Here is a 17,758-nt window from a genome sequence, read left to right as displayed (position 1 = left end):
ATGAAATTTTATCTTTACTTTCCTTTGCAAGTGTTTTGAAAATATCACTGTAGCCTTTTTTGTTCCAGATTTTAGGAGCTCAACTGGCATGTGCAAGAGTGCAGGTTTTATTCAAGGTAACTTCCTAAATTTTCCATTTTGGAGCTAAAAAGATTGGTTCATTTACAGTTTATTTGTTCCTTTGGGTTATTTTTACAAGTGGAAGTATAAAGCTACTGAATCTTTCTGTAGTTGCAGTTGTGATAGTAACTCAGCTTCTCTTGCTGTTTTTAAACAACAAAACCAAGATCACAGATTTCCTAGCAGTAAGCTGTCACCTTATTTAAGTTTTGCTGTTACATTCATTCATTGAAAGAATACTTGAGAAAAAATACTATGAAATGCAAGAGTTTAAAACTGTAGGAAAACAAAGTACTTTACTGATAAATTGATAACATATGATTGCTTGGCTTGAAGAAGGCTTCTTGTACATCTGTCTCAAATGGAATATGTACTTTCAGTTGATTAATGATCATGTATTTCTCTATGATTTCTTAGAATGGCAAACAATGCACTGAAAATGTACCTTTATATGGAGGTGAAGATGCCCAGATGTGCTTGAAATACAGAATAACAGTGAATATATTGAATCTGTCTCCTTTTTTGCTTCCCTCTTTCAAGTCCTTTCTAAAAATGATGGAAATTGAATAGATAACAAAAACATAGTGACATATTGAGTGATAGGCCTGATTCCCATGCAACACCCTGCTTATGTTGGGAGATTTTGCTCACTTCTAAAGAGGAACCATTGGATACCAATGGAACAGGGCTCACAATAATCTCTGGGCTTCTGCATCTTATTCCCTTCATTTCTCAACATTCCATTGCTTCCATTGCATCTTTGCAGCCTTTTTGAGTGATGTTTCATACATATAATTAAGTGACAAAATCTATCCCTTCCCCACCTAAAGTGAGGTGAGCCGTTAGGAAATAATTTCCAAACAAATGTGTCACCATTGTGCTATATGCAGCTTCTGATTCTTAAACTTTGGGAGGAAATGAGATACAATTAATCACTTTCCTCCCCTTTTCCCTCCCAAATGGTAGTTTTCTTATTTTAATAAAAGTCACTGCAATCATACAGAAAAAAAAATGTTTGTCAAAACAACACATACATTATGGCTGTGGAGCATGTCATGGTGGATAATTTGCTTTCTTTATCTTAGAGCTATTATTGTTTTCTTTCAAGTCTCTTATATTCAAGGCTAGATGATTTCAATTACTTCAGATCTGCTGTAGGTCATGTTTTCTGCTCCTACAGTCACCCACCCTTTTCATTTTAATTTTAAAGAACTGAGATAAATGAAACAATAATTTTCAAACAACTGCAACTTTAACTCCTGGTTAAAACTGGGTGAAATGGAATGGTCATTTCTTTTTTCTGCTAAGGAAAAAGATTGTTATGTTTGTTGATCATTTCTGCAAACAGCTCTCAGAATTATATTTCAGGTTTTTATTGAAGCTGTATCTTTTCAGAGCTATCTAGAATTCATCAATAATCATACAGGGGCATGTGTGCAGTCTGGGCTCACAGCTCAGGACAGGCTCTGCAAATGCATCCATTCCTGCTGGAAGCTGTAAGGGCTCCAGCTGGCTCAGGAATGCCCAGCACCTTCCAGAGAACCCTGACAGTGTCAGCAGCCTTGGCAGAACACAACTGGAGGAAAGGATGATCAGAATGAGTGACCTACTGAGTCTGGAGGAAAAAGTCAATGAATGCTGATTGCCCAAACCACAGGACCACATGCAGCTGTAGACGGCTGTCGCTCCAGCAGTGTCAGTGCTTTGGAAGGGAGGAGAGAAAGAAGGACAGGGAGGTCCCACAGGAGCAGGAGAAACATCTGCTGCTCCTGTCCCCTGTGACCCTGGCATATGGACCCCCTGGGAACTGGACTTTCTGGTCTGCTGTTTAACACTTATCTGAGACCCTGGGGGTCTCCTTGCTCCAGAGTGCTGCAGACACCCAGCTGTTCTTGTCTTCTGCAGCAGATGTGCTCGGCAGATGTCCCTGAGGCTCAGAAGTACATGTGGAGCAGCATCCAGCTTTGCTCAGCTCCAGGGGAAGAAGGGGTTGAAAAAACCAAAACTATGCTGCAGGAGTTTGAGCTGGTGCTGGCTTCAACTCATTGTTCTCCTGCTGTCATTGGAACACTCTGGAAGGTACTGCCAAGGGAGAGACTTTGCATTGTCTTTAAAAGCCTAACACATCCTATGCACTGATCACCTGTGCTAGTGCAAGCTGGAGGCCTCAGAGCTGAGAGCTAGCTATAGAGCTAGTTATGGGCTGATGGACAGTGATCGAGCACCTCATAACCCTTCAGTCCTTGTTGATGTACCCCCAGAAGTATTTCTGAGGGAAATTTTCTAAGGGTTTATCATATATAGAACTATGAAAGGGTAATTTGGCCTCCTAAATGAAGATATTCCTTGGCAAGCCTTTTGAAATCTGTGGTGAATCCATCTAAACATTCATTTATTAGTAAAAAAGCAAACTCAGCTTGACTGGAGTCAGTGCAGGGTCAGCTCCCCAGGCAGCAGACTGCAGCCCCTCTACCTGGTGTGTAATTCTGAGTTTGCTGCTGCTGCACTGCACCCAAACTCTTCTTGAAGAGGCTTTTCCAGAGCCTCTTGTCCAATCTGTTGATATTAGCACCTCCTGGCCATGTCTGACTCCTTTGGTTTATTTTGTCACCTATTTCCCATCTCTTTTACTCAGTGCTCTTCTACCCACCACACTCTGTTCTGTATGCATGCAGAATATAAATGTTTTGAGGATAGGAATAATTGAGTAGAGAAAGAATAATGATAATTAATGGGGGGCTTTGGGTGACATTTATTGCCTCTTTTCCAATCAATATATTCATAGTTGGTGAACAACGCAATAGAATAATTAATAAAGCAAATAGCATATGTCCTTTCTCACTAGGCAAGGAACTTAATCATGCATCATTTTTCTACATCTGTCATGACACCTTTGAGTTGTTAGATATTTTGCTCTGTAATTTGTTGAGTATGAAAGCATCCCTCAGCAAAAAAATATTAATCTAAAACATTGTTCTTGGACTTTAACCTACAAATTCTTATAAACATATTCCTGAATAAGGCAACATTCAAGAAATAATAAATGCTAATCCCAAGCATATCTTCATTTTTATTGTCTTTTTTACATTCCCCTAACTTCTTTTCTTTTAAGAACAAATAAACTTGATTCTATGAGCAGTAATAGACAAAAGATAAGAGAGGAAAAACCACCACACAACCAACATAACTCAGAATGTCTGCACTACAAACAGACAGAGGATGGGTGAAGCAAGGAACTGGCTGATTCTTTTTTATTTTTTGGATGCAATTTCACACGAGATGACCTACATTCCTGATGTGTCTAAATGCACCAATAGTTAAAACAAAATACAAACAAAGGAAACACAGTTCTAGCCCAGAAAGAGGAGTGGAGTAATTTTGATTTATGATTGCTACTTTATTTTTCATTGTTGTAAGTCTCCATCAGCCAATATGACCAATCCTTCTCCTGGACCGTTTTTCTTGTCAATCATCTGCTAAGAATTTCAGACTCCCATTTTAAGCAGTGAGTCTTTTGTTATCAGAAATCAGCTTTATCTTGAAAACAGTTATCTCTTAAATTACCATCATGGGAGGGGTGGACTGGAGAAGGTTTATTTTCCAATTTTTTCCCCAAGAGCTTTCCTTTTATGCACAAAGCCCGTGGAAGAAAAAGCATCGTTAGCACAGCATCAAAGAATCCAAAGAAAGGATAACCTTTTCTCAAAGCAGGGGCAACCATTAAATGAACAATTCATTTAATTTTTAGTCACCTTCTCCTTTCAAATGAAAAGCAATAGAAACACATGTCAAAGAAACCAATCATGGTAAAATCTCTGTGCAATAGGCAGACTCTAATAGAAAGAGATGATGGTACAAAGGAATGGGAAAAAGCAGCTCCTCTTTCTTCTTCTCTCTTTTGTTGTGAACACAAAGATAAGTGCTTGCAATCAGATGATTTTAATGAGCAATCCAGTTGTTTGGTCTGGATGGTATATTTCCAGATGCAATCTATAGAGGTGTTGGAATATGAACTGGTTCCTTCCTAAATGCTCACTCACCTGGCGGGACCTGGCAGGGCAGCCCTGTTGCAGTGGATGTGCTTTCTCCAGAGAGAGCAGGCAAAGGGGAGGGACAGAGCCCTTGCAGGAAAAATGGTTTTCAGTGCTTTCCCCCACACACACACTGTGCAAGGGCTCTGTTCTATTATTTTCTATTGGTTGTGCAGGACCTGTCTGGTTTAAGTGAGAAGTTCCATCTGCACTGAATAGAGTACCTGTGATGGCTGTAAAATCCCCAAGCTCTGGAGCTAAACATTCTGCTGTGTGCAATCAGACTAATACACAAATATGAAGGCACAATGTGATCATCTTTGTTGCACTGATTAGCTTGTTTTGGGAATGTCTGTGTGGGAGGCCTGATGCTGAAGTGGGAGACAGAAGATCACTGGTAGGAGTAATTGAGCATCATGTTACCAAGAGATTCATCTGGTAAGTACACAGAAATATTCAGTGAAACTGTCTGGTAGTAAGATGCTTGGAGAAGTCATATGAACATATTGACAGGCCTCTTAAAATTCCAGATAAGTTTTGAGCAAATCAGGATTTGTGGACAGCATATGCTCCTAGTCATGGGCCTCTTTCCCTGCACATTTTGTTACCACAATCTTTTTGATGATATATTTAAAAAATCAGGCTTCAAGCTGTGCTTATTCCCAGGAGTGCCTACCTTTTTCTGCTTTCCATCTCTTCAAAATCCAAACAAGTATTTGCAACACCTGAATGTTACATTTATGCAATCAAGTCAATATTTTCTCAAAAGCAAAGTATCAAAAGTATCTCTCTTTGTAGAGAAGTTGAGATGACTCCAGTGTGTGAAGAACACCAATATTGTAAACAATAATTACAATGTTCCTTTTCTCCCACTAATGGTTCTATTACTTTTATTATTACTTCCTTTCTTATAAAATGAATTATGTCCCTGGAGCTATGTGAAGGGATTCATATCTACTATCTAGGCCTGGGGAGGAGAAGAAAAATTCATATTCACTTAAAACATCTCATAGTGAAGTATGGAAATAATAACTAGTTGTAAAATTAAAGTGATTTCCATGGTTAGTAATTTGTGTGTAGTTTTGACGGTAACTACTAAGGGCTCATGTTGGATCTAAATATATAGCTTTATGTTTAAATTAAAAAGGGGCTATTAGGCAGTTGTGCTTAGTTATCATGTACTGAAAAAAAATATATTTTCAGTGCTTGCTTTCAGTAATTTAGTACTGAGTGTGCCTTTCTCTGCTGGACCTCCATGAAGAGCACAAAGAGCCCTCTAAATCCCATTAAGTGAGAGTTTCTCACTCTCACTGGCTGTATGGAGGGATTGTGTTTGGAAAGAAGTGGCATCTCACTGTGGCTTTGCACTGCCCAAGACTACAATGCACAGGTTCAGTTCTGCAGCCTGTACCTGATGGTGACCTCCTGTGAGTTTACAGAGATAGAAAATGTTCCATCCTAGGATGTTCTAGGAAATGTCTCCTAGGAAATTGCTGCTAAAGGACGCTCACCTTTATATTATTATTTCTGTTCTTTTGAGAATACATACTTACCTGCCCCCTTAACAATCACGGTCCTTGTTTGACTGTTTTTCTTCAGTGTGAACCTTGAACAGAGCATAATGCAGCAAATGTGGATTTCAATTGTTTGCCTTTAGAGATACACCCTCAGATTTCTAGCTGGAAGCCTCTAGGGATTGATGTATGACATTTTCTTGAGATAGTAATCCAAAGTAATTAAAAAACACAAGTCACGAATAAAATCATAACTTGAACAAAGCCCAGAATTAAAATACATATTTTATCCCTTTTATCTAGCCTTCTAATCAAAATGATAATGCTTTGTCTAGCTTGAAATGTTAATTGCATGCTATAGGTAAAGGATCAAGGGAAAAGAGGACATGAAACTGTACCTTTGCAGGTTATGTATTTCTTGGTTATGTATTTCTTGTATTTCTATGTATTTTTTGCAGGATCTGTATTTCCCTGCTGTGAGTGGCACTGGGCCAGCATGGGACTTCCTGGAACAAGAGCAATCCTTGCCCCTCAGCTCTAAACTGACCCTGTTCCTCCACCTTCCACAGAATCCCAGGATGGTTTGGGTTGGAATGGACTGGAAGCTCATCCAGTTCCACCCCCCTGCCATGGGCAGGAGCACCTTCCTCTAGAGCAGGTTGCTCCAAGCCCTGTCCACCTTGGCCAACTGGGTTTTTTTCAGCCTAAATAAATGCATTTTGCTTTCAGATGATAAAATAAATCAATATTTAACATAAATAATTTTGCAATTTTTACTGCATTTTCTTATCCCTGTTTCTGTAGTCCTCAGTTGAGAAAATCCTGCATTAAAGCTCCTTGGTCCCTTTCCTAATGAGAGAAATTAAATTCAACTTTTGTGACCTGCTGTGAACTCACCCAGCTCTTTTGGGAAGGGGGAGAACACCTAAAATTCACAGCTGTGCTGGTCTCTTGAACAGAAAAAGACAATACCTGCTGAGAAATATAATATTCCAAGAATATGAGTGCTGGATATGATGGATGTTGACAGATAGATGAGAGTAAACAAGGCAATAGGAAGATATTTGTCAGTTTGACAGGGGCTGATCTTCGCATGCCCGAAGGCAGATTCCTATCAAGAGCACGACATCTTAAATGTCTGTGAGTGGTAAAAATGGGAGGGTTGAAAATAAACAATGAGGTGATCTAGAAAAAGTTTTGGGGAGCTCCGTAAGGAAGAAGGATGGTAAGAAAGATGGTGATATGTCTTTAGCAATGTGGCATGCAGATGGGGCAGGGTCTGGGGATGGGTCAGAGCTGTGCCAAGGGCTCTGTGCCAAGGGATGAGCTGGCCTGGGAAGGACCAGGAAGGGCTGGACACTCAATTTACACCAGCAGGGTGGGGAAGGCAGCAAAATATGGAAATAGAGATTTCACACCAACAGGCCATGCAAGGAAAATGATCTTTCAGCAGAATTCAGAGTGAAGAAAGGGAAAAAAAACACCTGTGGTGAAGAGATGAAAAGTTTAAAAAGAAGTTTTTGTCTCAGGAAATCTAGGAAAAGTTCTATTTTCTGGAAAACTTTTATTTTTGGAATTAAGGTGCATAAAAATCTGTGTGACCTAGAAGGGGAAATGAAGGTATGGCCTGGGAAGTAGGACTGTATGACTGTTGTCTACAGTGAGAGAAAAGAAGATTTGGGAGGATTATGGAAATTCCTGTGTTTAGCTATACTGGCCTTGAAACAGAGGATAAAAGCCATCAAAGGAACAATCCATAAAGGTCACTATGATGTTTTAAAGAAATAGCAATTAGTTAAATAGCTAAAATTTCTCATTTTTTGGAACTGGATCAACTTTCTGTCTACGAGTTCCTATTTCATATGTACAAGGTACTGCCTTTCTCAATGAACAGGAAAATACATTTGTGTTACTGTTTTAAGTACCTAAAATTTATTTTAAATTTCTGTTGCTATTAAAAGCTAATTTTTTCTGTGTATATAAATGGCAAACCTATGAAAAACTTCTGCTTTTTTGTCCTTTGATTCCCCTGTTCAACTACTCTCTCTTCTTTAATTCCATGCTCCTTTCTCTCCCTACATTCACCTGTGCAGAATAATTTCCAAAACTATTCAAACTCTCTAGGTTATTTAAGGCTACTGCCTACAAGCCATCCCAAGAGTTTTCTCTTTCAGTGTAGAACAATGTGTGCATGTCCCTGTCCCAAAACATCATCACCAGGCTCTGCAGCATGGATCTGATGGTGTTAGAGAAGGGATGAGAAATGAATAATAACTTATTCACTCTGCTTTTGTTTTTCATAGAATGAACTCTTTGTTTCCAGCTCAATAAGAGATTCTGTGCTTACATTAAGAGGTGTACAAGGACAGAGCTCTTGCTGAGGACTCAAGACATGCACTTCAAATTGTTCAGGAGCTGGAAGCTTTGAGGAGGACCAGCTCAGTCAGCTACAGGAAACTCTTCTAATGTGGGGATTATGTGTTAAATGTGACTGTCACAGACATCTTTTATGGAAAATCCTTTCCTTAGGATTTTTTCTCCTGAGAAGCTGAGAGGCCTCAGGAACAGAATGTAAACAATGGTTATCTGCTGCTGTGGAATGCAACAGGTGCATCTGTGATTGGTGTGGTTGTTTTTAATTAATGGCCAATCACAGTCCAGCTGTCTCGGACTCTTGGTCAGACACAAGCTTTTGTTATCATTTCCATTCCTTTCCTTGCAAGCCTTCTGATGAAATCCTTTCTTCTATTATTTAGTATAGTTTTAATAAAATATATGTAATAAAATAATAAATAAAGCCCTCTGAAACTTGGAGTCAGATCCCCATCTCTTCCCTCATCCTGGGACCCCCGTGAACACTGTCACATGTGACTTTTATTTCTACCTCTGCCAGAGTTGGGTTGTGGTTTGGGGAGTGTCTCTTTATTGGTCAAATGTCAAAAATACTTCAAGTAACATTTTGTACTAATAAAAGTATTAAAGAAAGAGGAATGTGTTTGATATCTTAAACATTCAGAAATGCATTATAGGTGGGGACTGCACAACACTGTGATGTTCTCCCTTGTGTGGTATAGAGCTGTTCTTACATCAGTGCTTTGGATGAGTCAGTCTTATATTTGTCTCTCAGGGACTGGAACCTTTTGTTTTGGATTTAGACGCCGTCATTTAGCAATGTTTATATAGTGAGATTTTCTATTTTAAGACAGTTTCTATTTCCTTCCTGGCTATATTTAAAGAATATTTATTACTACAGACCATTTCCCCAGAGTAACTAGATGAATATAGCTTTTTTAACATTCCATAAATTAGAATTTTTTCTTTATTACTTAGTGCAGCAGTTCCATTTATTACCTTTTGTTAGAGACAAAAAATACTTTGGATCTTTCATTTTGCAAGTAATTTACTGCAGGTTGGTTTGTTTTATTGTATTCAGTGTTAGCTTCCAATATGGCACTAGAAAGACTTAAAAATTTAAAGAGACACATTTTGGCATTGCATAAAAATACTGGGTTTTGCTTGGCTCCTAATTGCAGTTTCAGCTCTTGCTGTTGCTGCTGACTGAAACCAGAACAGAATTGTCAGAATTTCTTCTGTATTAGAGGTCACAGACAGGGTAAACAAATGCTGCTGTATTTCTAAATCATAAAGTTTCCCTAAAAAGGGTAATCATGCAGGCCTAATTTGATCAAAATATAAGCAGTGTCCTTGTAGCCAATCTCTGAGGTCATTTGAGACACCTTGGGAGAACTGAGAGATGCCCTGTGCCTTTTCTGCCTCTGATTGCCAGCACTAAGCAGGAGAGCAGAAATATGACAGAGCCTCATGCTTTACATAAGGTCAACTCATTTTGCACAGGGGCCAAGTCCTTCTGAAAATAACAGCAATAACTTTTAACTTATTCTAACATCTCCAAATATTTGTCTAAATGATCTTGGTTTCTGTCCTCCTGCTGGGGTTCCAGCAGGGACAGAGGCAGCCAGGGGCAGCTCTTGTCTTTCATCCCTCTCCCAGGGTTTCACTCCCACCTTGGCTCTTCCAGACAGCTGCTCCTCCTGTGCCCTTTGCAGGACATTCTACTGAGCCAAATAGCAGGGATAGATACTTGGAACAGAATTTTCTGGATCATCACTGTGGTCTGGAGTCCCAAGTCCCAAATCATTGCTGCCACCTGCTCCTTCAGCTCTCATGCAGTGATGGATTGGAACTGGAGTCCAAAGCAGAGGCTGAATTTATTGAGTCAAGAAAGGTCTTTTGCCGGCTTGATTAGAGCTTGAACTTCATCTTTTCTTATGGAGCCAATGAATATCTGTCTGGGCCACACATGCTAAGAAGTTTAAGCCTTTTTCTCTTTGAAAAACAAAGGGGCAGGAATGCTGAACTTCCACGCTGAGAACATTTGGTTGCAAAGTCAAGCAACAAGTTTAGTAAATGCCACAAGACAAAGCCACATTCTGTGCAAGCCCAGGGATATTTGAGGGACGCCAGTCTCCTTTCAGGTACAAATTGAATAGCAATGGAGGCAGAAATGTTTAAAGCAGGAGACCCAAGCCTTGTCTCAGGATTCAGGGGCTGGGATCAGAGCCCCCAGGGCTGTTCCTGTGCTGGTGTGTCAGGGCAGCACTGGGGGCTGCAGGAGTGTCTGAGCCTGCCAAGGCTGCAGTGAGGTTGCAGGAACAGCTCCTTGCAACTCTTTGGCATGTCTGCCTTTAAATAAAGCATTTCTGTGTGCAATTTCCTCTATTGGTTTATAAGGAACAGTTTTCATGTCTGCTCCACTACAAACTCCTCCATCTATCTGTGACTCATCTGGTAGCACAGCACAAGGAAACAGCCCAGATTAAAAATGCTTTCATACGTGGAGCTGATGGAGATTTGTCAATGTCTGAAACTTTTTTCTCTTTTCTTTGGCTGCCACTGGCTTGTATTATCATTCCTAATCTTTTAAGACTCAGTAAAAAAAAAAAAAAAAAGATAATTAAAAATATTTTAGTGTAAAAGGAATGAAGGAAAATTACCATCCCAGTCTGTCTTAGATGGCTGCTTGATTTTCCTGATCCTTAAACAATATGAATTGGACCCATAGTTTGATTCCTTTCCATAGACTCATTTGGGGCTGTTATCTGTTTCACAAGGAAAAGCCATCAATTCTGACTTAATTTAATTTACTTTTATTGGAATACAATTGTAGAAACAGATGCTTATGTGTGGATTTGATTATACAGAAAATAAATCTTTTTAATGCTTTCAATAAATATGAATGGTTGCCCAATACTTCTCATTTTATTGCTGCATTTTTCAAGCTCCCTTTGAAATTAGTTGAATTTTGAGATTTATCTCAAAGTGACAAGAAAGCCTGAAAATCTTCTGGGGTTATTTTGTTCTTTTGCTTAAGCATGGCTATAGGAGTCTCAGACTGTAGTTAACACAGAATCCACAAACTTATAGATAATTTCTTAAAGAAGTACAGTTCTATTGTGTACATCCAATTACCATGGAAATCAAACCCCTGTTGTTAGAACCTTTCACAGTTCATTTTTCAACTTAATACACTATGAACTCTTCTTCCTCAAGTGTTATTAAATTGTCTCTTTAAAACTTCTCTGCAGTGATCACACAGAAACACAGAATGACAGAGTACCCTGAGCTGAAAGGGACCCTCAGGGATCCCTGAATCCCAGCTCCTGGATGGGAACCTGCACAGGAACACCCCAAGAATCACACCATGTGCCTGAGAGTTCATAACAGCAGAAGATCAGTATTATTACTAAACTGGAAAGTAACTGGTCACTCTGCAAAGTGTGAAAAGTGTAAAGCCACCTCCTACAACTATAATTACTCCTTCTACAGTAATTATAGCTAATTTCTTCCAGAGTCTCATTGACTATGTACAGGGTATTAAAACTGCCCTGTTGTGGACATCAGGTGTGGACATTTCTGTTTGCCAGGGGACAGCTGCCACTCACCTCTATTCTAATCAAACCATGACCAGAAAACCTAAATTTCAAAGTGGTTAATGCATTTTTAAGTAGAAATACTATGCTTAGAGGCCATAGATATTTGTTCTTTTTGTTCTGTGTTCCCTCTGCAAAGGATAGTTGAGGTTACACAATGACTTTTTAGAAACTTTTGTTTTAGCACAGGAAGCACCCCTGGGTTTTCCACTGTGACCTGTTTCAGCTGTTATGACAGCCTGAGGATCCTGCAGTTCCACTGGGTGTGACAGCCCTCTGTGAAGCCCCAAATGTCACCAGAGCAGGCTCTAAAGCTTCAGCCTGCTTTTCTGGGTGTATTTAGCACTGTGACTAGACTGACACCCAGCAGACAGTGGGGCTGGGGCACTCTGCTGTCACTGAATGGCAAAATGAGCATTGCTCATGGTTTGCAGAAGTCTGTGGGAGGCAGGAGCAGCATAAATGGCACATCAAGTCTTTTAAAGCAGCAGCTGAGTCTATGGCAAACTGTAGTTAAATCCTGACAGGGAGAGGCTTTGTAAATTACAATGCCAGGTGTTTGTCTCTTTCAACATGCTAAAATGTCTATGGATGGTGAATTTTGGGTAGGATTCAGCAGGAATCAGGCTGTTTGTCCTTTCACATCCTCAGAGAACCCCCCAGAAATCAGACAAGCACTGTAATGATCATGTAGCCTTGTGACAGAAGGGTGTCATCTTCTGTCTGTTATCAGCCAGAGCCTGCAGGACCTCAGCCCACAGGGGAGGGATCAGCTGGGAGAAAACCTCCTACAAAATCCCAAACTTCTTCCAGAGATGCATCAATTTTGACAGGAATTTCCTTGGAAATTTTCTCAAAATGAGGAGATGTGGCTAACAGTTGCCTACAATAATCCTCTGGAGGCGTGAGAGATTCAGACTCTTGGGGTTGGATCTGTGACCTGATGAGATGCTGACCCCCAGCCCTTTCCTCAGCAGCACCCAAATCCCAACACAGCCTGGCATGGGTCTAACAGGAGGTTCATCCCCTCTTCCTTGCCCCTTAGAAACTGGGGATAATAGGAAATAATCCCTGGTGGTTTGGGAAAAGACAAGGAAATTACTAATCTCCTTTCTATCATGATATTCACTACAAACTTCCCTTCTGCAAGAAGAATTTTAATAAGGCAACTTTTAAGTCCATCAGAGAAATTAAATAACACTAGAAAATATAGAGAGTTCAAACCTTCCTAAAGGTTTAGATGTGATATGTGGTATTAATTCACTAATTACTAAATTAATTACTGCATGCAAAAGCCACACGATAACAACAACAAACAAAAAGGTCAAAAAATATCCCTTAGTTCAGAAATTGCTTAGGTTTTTCTGTTTGTTGGTTGGGGGATTTTAATAGCAAAAATCTGCAATGAAGGATTCTTTTGAATATTCCCATTGCTCTGGTGGTGCTCAACATGATGGGGAAATTGTTTGATAGGAAATGAAATGCTAATTGTACCTAAAAAAGGCAGCATCTCTTCCATCTGCATAACCTGGCTTGTAGGGCTGTCAATAACACATCAAACCTCTAAACAGACAAGCCTCGTGTTTATGAAAACAATCTTGCCTTGAAATTTTTAATAGAGCAGAGCTTTTTTGGTTCTGGACAGATTTTTTACCTTGAAGCAGCTGATCCATTTGCTGGGAGCCAGGACAGAAGTGGGGCTGGCACTGCTTAAATGAGATTGGGAAAGGAAAAAAAAACCTCTGTTAGTCACTAAGAAGTGTGTATTGCACTGGAAACTGTGCAAACTTCATCTAACATAAAGGGTATTGTCAATTACAGATAATCCTTGGTAATTAAGTATTGATCTCATTTGCTTTTTATGTCTGGCAGCAGGAACAAAGCCTGTCCCCAAGTAGCTGCTCCAGCTTCGTTTGGCACTTTAAATGGCCCAGTCCATTTGAGCAGCACTCCCCATGTGTCGGTCGGGTGGATGCAGCTCCCTGTGGGTCAGTTCTACCTCTGCAGCTGTAAATGTAGGTCAGTGCCTGCCAAGAGGCTGCTCCTTATCTCTGAAAGCACAAATCCTCACACGCAGCATCCCAGCGTGCTGCGTTTGTCTGTCCTGTGAGAGAGCTCATTTTTCCAGAGCAGAGAGCTGATTTTGTGCCATTAGCAGTGCTACCAGCCTCCCTCTATCTGTCCTGGCCCACCTCTGCCACCAGCCCCCTGTGGCACAGCACTGCCAGCATCCTGCTGCTGTGGCACAGCCAGGATGTCCTCAAGGCCAGTGCCCATCCTCTGTGCTGCATCGCTGTCATGGGGATGTTTTCTTCCACCATTCAAAAGAGAACCATGAACTTACAATAAGCCCCCAAAATAACTCCCAAAAAAAGCCAAAATATGCAAGCAAAATAAAATCCTACCAACTGGTAATGCTGGAGAGGCAAATTAAGTGACTGTGGCACCGGTTTAAAGGAAGCAGTTCAGCAAAAGTTAAAAGCGAATTAAAAGCAGTAGCTCCTACCCACTACCCAATTTTAAATCTGTGTGTAGGACTTGTGGTTGAGATTTACAGGTGTGAAAATTCAGTTCTGGAAGGGAAGTGCATGGTGAGCTGATTGAAGGTAACATATCACACCACTGGAATTAAAGACATGTCCAGTGCCAAACCATCTACAAGGGCTGGTAATGCACAAGGAAATGAATTTTTGCTGTGAAAGTGACTGAGCACTGGCACAGGTTGCAGAGAGAAGCTGGGGGCTCTGCACCCTTTGAGAAACTGGGAAGATGTCTGGACACAGTCCTGGGCACAGCTGGCTCTGGGTGGCCTTGCGTGAATTGGGGCTTGGACCAAATCAGCTCCAGATGTCCTTTCTAACCTCTGTGAATTCAAAATGTGTGACCTAAAATGAGCACAGGCACAGCAGTCCTTGTTAAAATTTCTTTCATTAATCGCGCAGCTGTTGTGACCAGACTCTCTTTCTTGAGTTTGTGTCTTGCCTCATTTTCTGTTCAGCCAAGAAATTCCTTTACTTTCCACCACTTTCAGGCTGGTGCTGAACTGTTTCTGTGAGTTCCCTGCCCTGAGCTACCTCAGGGTTCTCAAACCTGAAGCCAGCTTGGTTTTGTCCTCAGCATGACTGTGCCTGACTCGTGCACTTCTGGCTGCCTCCAGAGCAGACTGTGGGGAGCATGTCCTAGAAGGAACCCTCCTGTCACTCTAATCACACTTAAAAGGAATCTGATCTTCACATTCTTTCCAATCCCTGCATGTTTTCAAAAGGATTTTTTTTTTTTATTTTGTTGTTGCTTTTTTTTTTCTTAGTTTCAAGCACCATTAAGAAGCCCCCTGCAGTTTTACCTCATCTCTCTGTGTCTACTGCTGTTGGTTTATAGGAAAAATATGATCCATGTATTTATCTAGTGAAACATGGTTATTTTCTCTCTTAAAGCATTCATGGCTATTTTTCTCTTAAAGGACTCAAGTTTTCCCCTTAAGAAATCCATTGACTCTCATATATCACTCTAAATACCTCTTTAATAGGCATATTGCTTTCTCGTTCATTAAATAACTACTTCACCATCTCCAAAATACCTGTTTTGATATTAAAAAAAGTCCAGATTTCCTATCCATACCAGAAGGGTCTGAACTAGGTGATCTATAAGGTCCCTTCTAACCCAAAATGATCTATGATTCCATGAAATTAATTTGGCATATTTTCTTGCTCCTGTATACAAACCCTTGTGTAGCTTCCTCTGCCCAGTTTTCTCTGTTCTGATTATTTTGCCTCAATAGAAATCCACCAGCAGTACTTAAGTTCAAAACAAAATATGCTCTAGGAGGGAAACAGTTTTCTTTTTCTTAGGCAACACATAATTATCCACTCCTCAGTTCCTATGGAACTTGTTTTCCTATTAGGCTTACAAGGGGCTGCAGCTGTATTTTTCCCTTCAATCTCCCCCCAAAAAACCCTCATGTTGGATTTGTTTCCTGGTCATTTTAGAAAACCAGTTCAAAGCAAAATATCACCAAGTTGCCATATCTGGAAACTGCATTCCAGTGTTTATGTGCCTGCACAGGGTTCGCTCCAGTCTTGTGGCAAATACTCTGGTTTTGGGATGCCTTAACATTTTAGCTTTTATATTTTTCAAATCCTGTACTGCATTAGTGCATAACTCTAATCTCCATATAGAGTGTCAGCTGCTGTCTTCACATTTTGGGCAGACAAAACAATCCCTCTAGGCCTGAAATTCAAGGATACCCTACTGCCTTAGGCCCTGAAAAGTATAAACAAAAGTGAGTTGGGAGGAAGCAAACTGGGGGAATATAACTGGACTTCACTACCGAAAGCTGTAATTGGAGGATTAACCCCTGATATGTAAATGGACCAAACTAAAAATTGTCTGAAAAACTCATGACCATTGTCCATCTTGGGTGTAGCTCCTCTCAGAGACTGCCCAAGGTGAACCTATTGAAGGCCTTTAAATACCTACCCGCTTTATTCTCTTAACCTTGTCTAGCCTCTGTTCTAGGCAGCCTCCCCAAGGCATCCCTTGCTATGGTGGAAAAGAGGGCTCTGTACCCAACAGGATGAGCACTGCAGTGCTCTGATCTTGGCCGCAGGAATCATGAAACTGCAGCAGTGATGTGCTGGATTCCCTGCTCTGTGTAACAAGGTGAAGCACACACACAAGCTGCTCAGGATGTTTGCTCAGGATTTCTGCTCAAAGACCAGAACTGGCTTTGAGTTTACAAATAGACTCAGATTTGATCTTACAAAGATTTTGCCCATGCTGCAAAAACATTTTGCTTTGAAACGTTTTTTATTTTAGGTTTTGACAGACTTAAACAATCTTATAGTCTCTGCATTTTTATAAGGAAAAATTACTCTTCTGTTCTTTATTTCTGCTGTCCAAACAGTAATATTTGAAAGACTTATTGTAAACAAAGAAGGGAGATTTTCCTTTTTAATTTAGTATTCAAAGTAAGTAGAGACAAAAGATTTGAACCTTTCTCATAGTAAAAGCAGCAGACTGGAGAGGCAGGTGGTGTGCACAGTTTCTCAAAACTGAAATAAATCTGAAAGCATAAAGTGGTCACAGTGACCTCTGTCTGTACAAATTACTCAGGTTGGTTTAGCTAAAAATACTCCTATTTCCTGAAAGAAAACACAGTAGAAAAGGGTTTTGAAAAGGCATTTCCTCAGTGTGAGCCTGAGCAGGACCGTCAGTGCTACCTTCTAAATCCTTCCATGGAAACCTCTCAGCAGGGGAAGCATTAGGCTCTGAGCATGGTTAGCCTTTTTCAAAATAAGCGTGAAAAAACATTAAAAGAATATTGTGCTTGTCATAAATGTGAACCAAAATACATAAACCTGTCTCCAGTTATCAACTCAGCATCTTTATTTGTAGGAAAAAATGGGCAGGAAAGCTTCAGGAGGAGCATCACTCACAATATCTGGATGTGCTCAAGGGAAGCCCTGTGAACTCAGTGCTCTTTCTGCTTACTGGGTTCAGTTTTACTTTAGACCTTTGGTCATTTACTGGTGCCACTGAGCCAGAGATTCTGTTAAACAGCCCCCAGGTTCCTGTTTACTGCGTGCACTGCTCAGACGGACAAACCCACCAGTCATCCCTTGAGTATTCTCTTAAAATCCTGAACTGGTGGAGGAAATGATGCTGGATTTCCATTAGAACTGTGAAAAAGAAAGATTTCTCTCCTCTTCCATTATCACCCTGATAAATCTCTGTGAGGTGCACCTCCTCACCTTTCCAAGCTTCCCTGAAGAACAGCATAAGGCAAATGGCTTTCATGAATCATCTCTTATTGACAAGACTGCCTACCTGTGTTTTGGGGAGATAAGGGCTTTTTATCTGGCTGTCAAAGGTGATTGTGGATAGAATGCATGTGGCAAAAATTTACAGAACATTCTTTTTCCACTGCTTTAAGATGCACAGATTCTAACAAATAAAACTGATCATAGAAAGATGATTTATTTGCACTCATAAAATTTATTATGAGCCTTGGCCATGAGCTTTGTCTTAGTACAGTGAAGCATCTCCTAAAGACTGAGATGAGTTGAAAATTGCACCACTGATGAAACCAGCATTTTGTAGTGGTGTTGCTGATATGGTTAATGCTTCCTTCCAGTGGTGGTTC

The sequence above is a fragment of the Ammospiza nelsoni genome, chromosome 16, assembly GCF_027579445.1.
Source record: "Ammospiza nelsoni isolate bAmmNel1 chromosome 16, bAmmNel1.pri, whole genome shotgun sequence".
Classification (NCBI taxonomy): Eukaryota; Metazoa; Chordata; class Aves; order Passeriformes; family Passerellidae; genus Ammospiza; species Ammospiza nelsoni.
Note: the sequence above shows the minus strand (reverse complement) of the source record.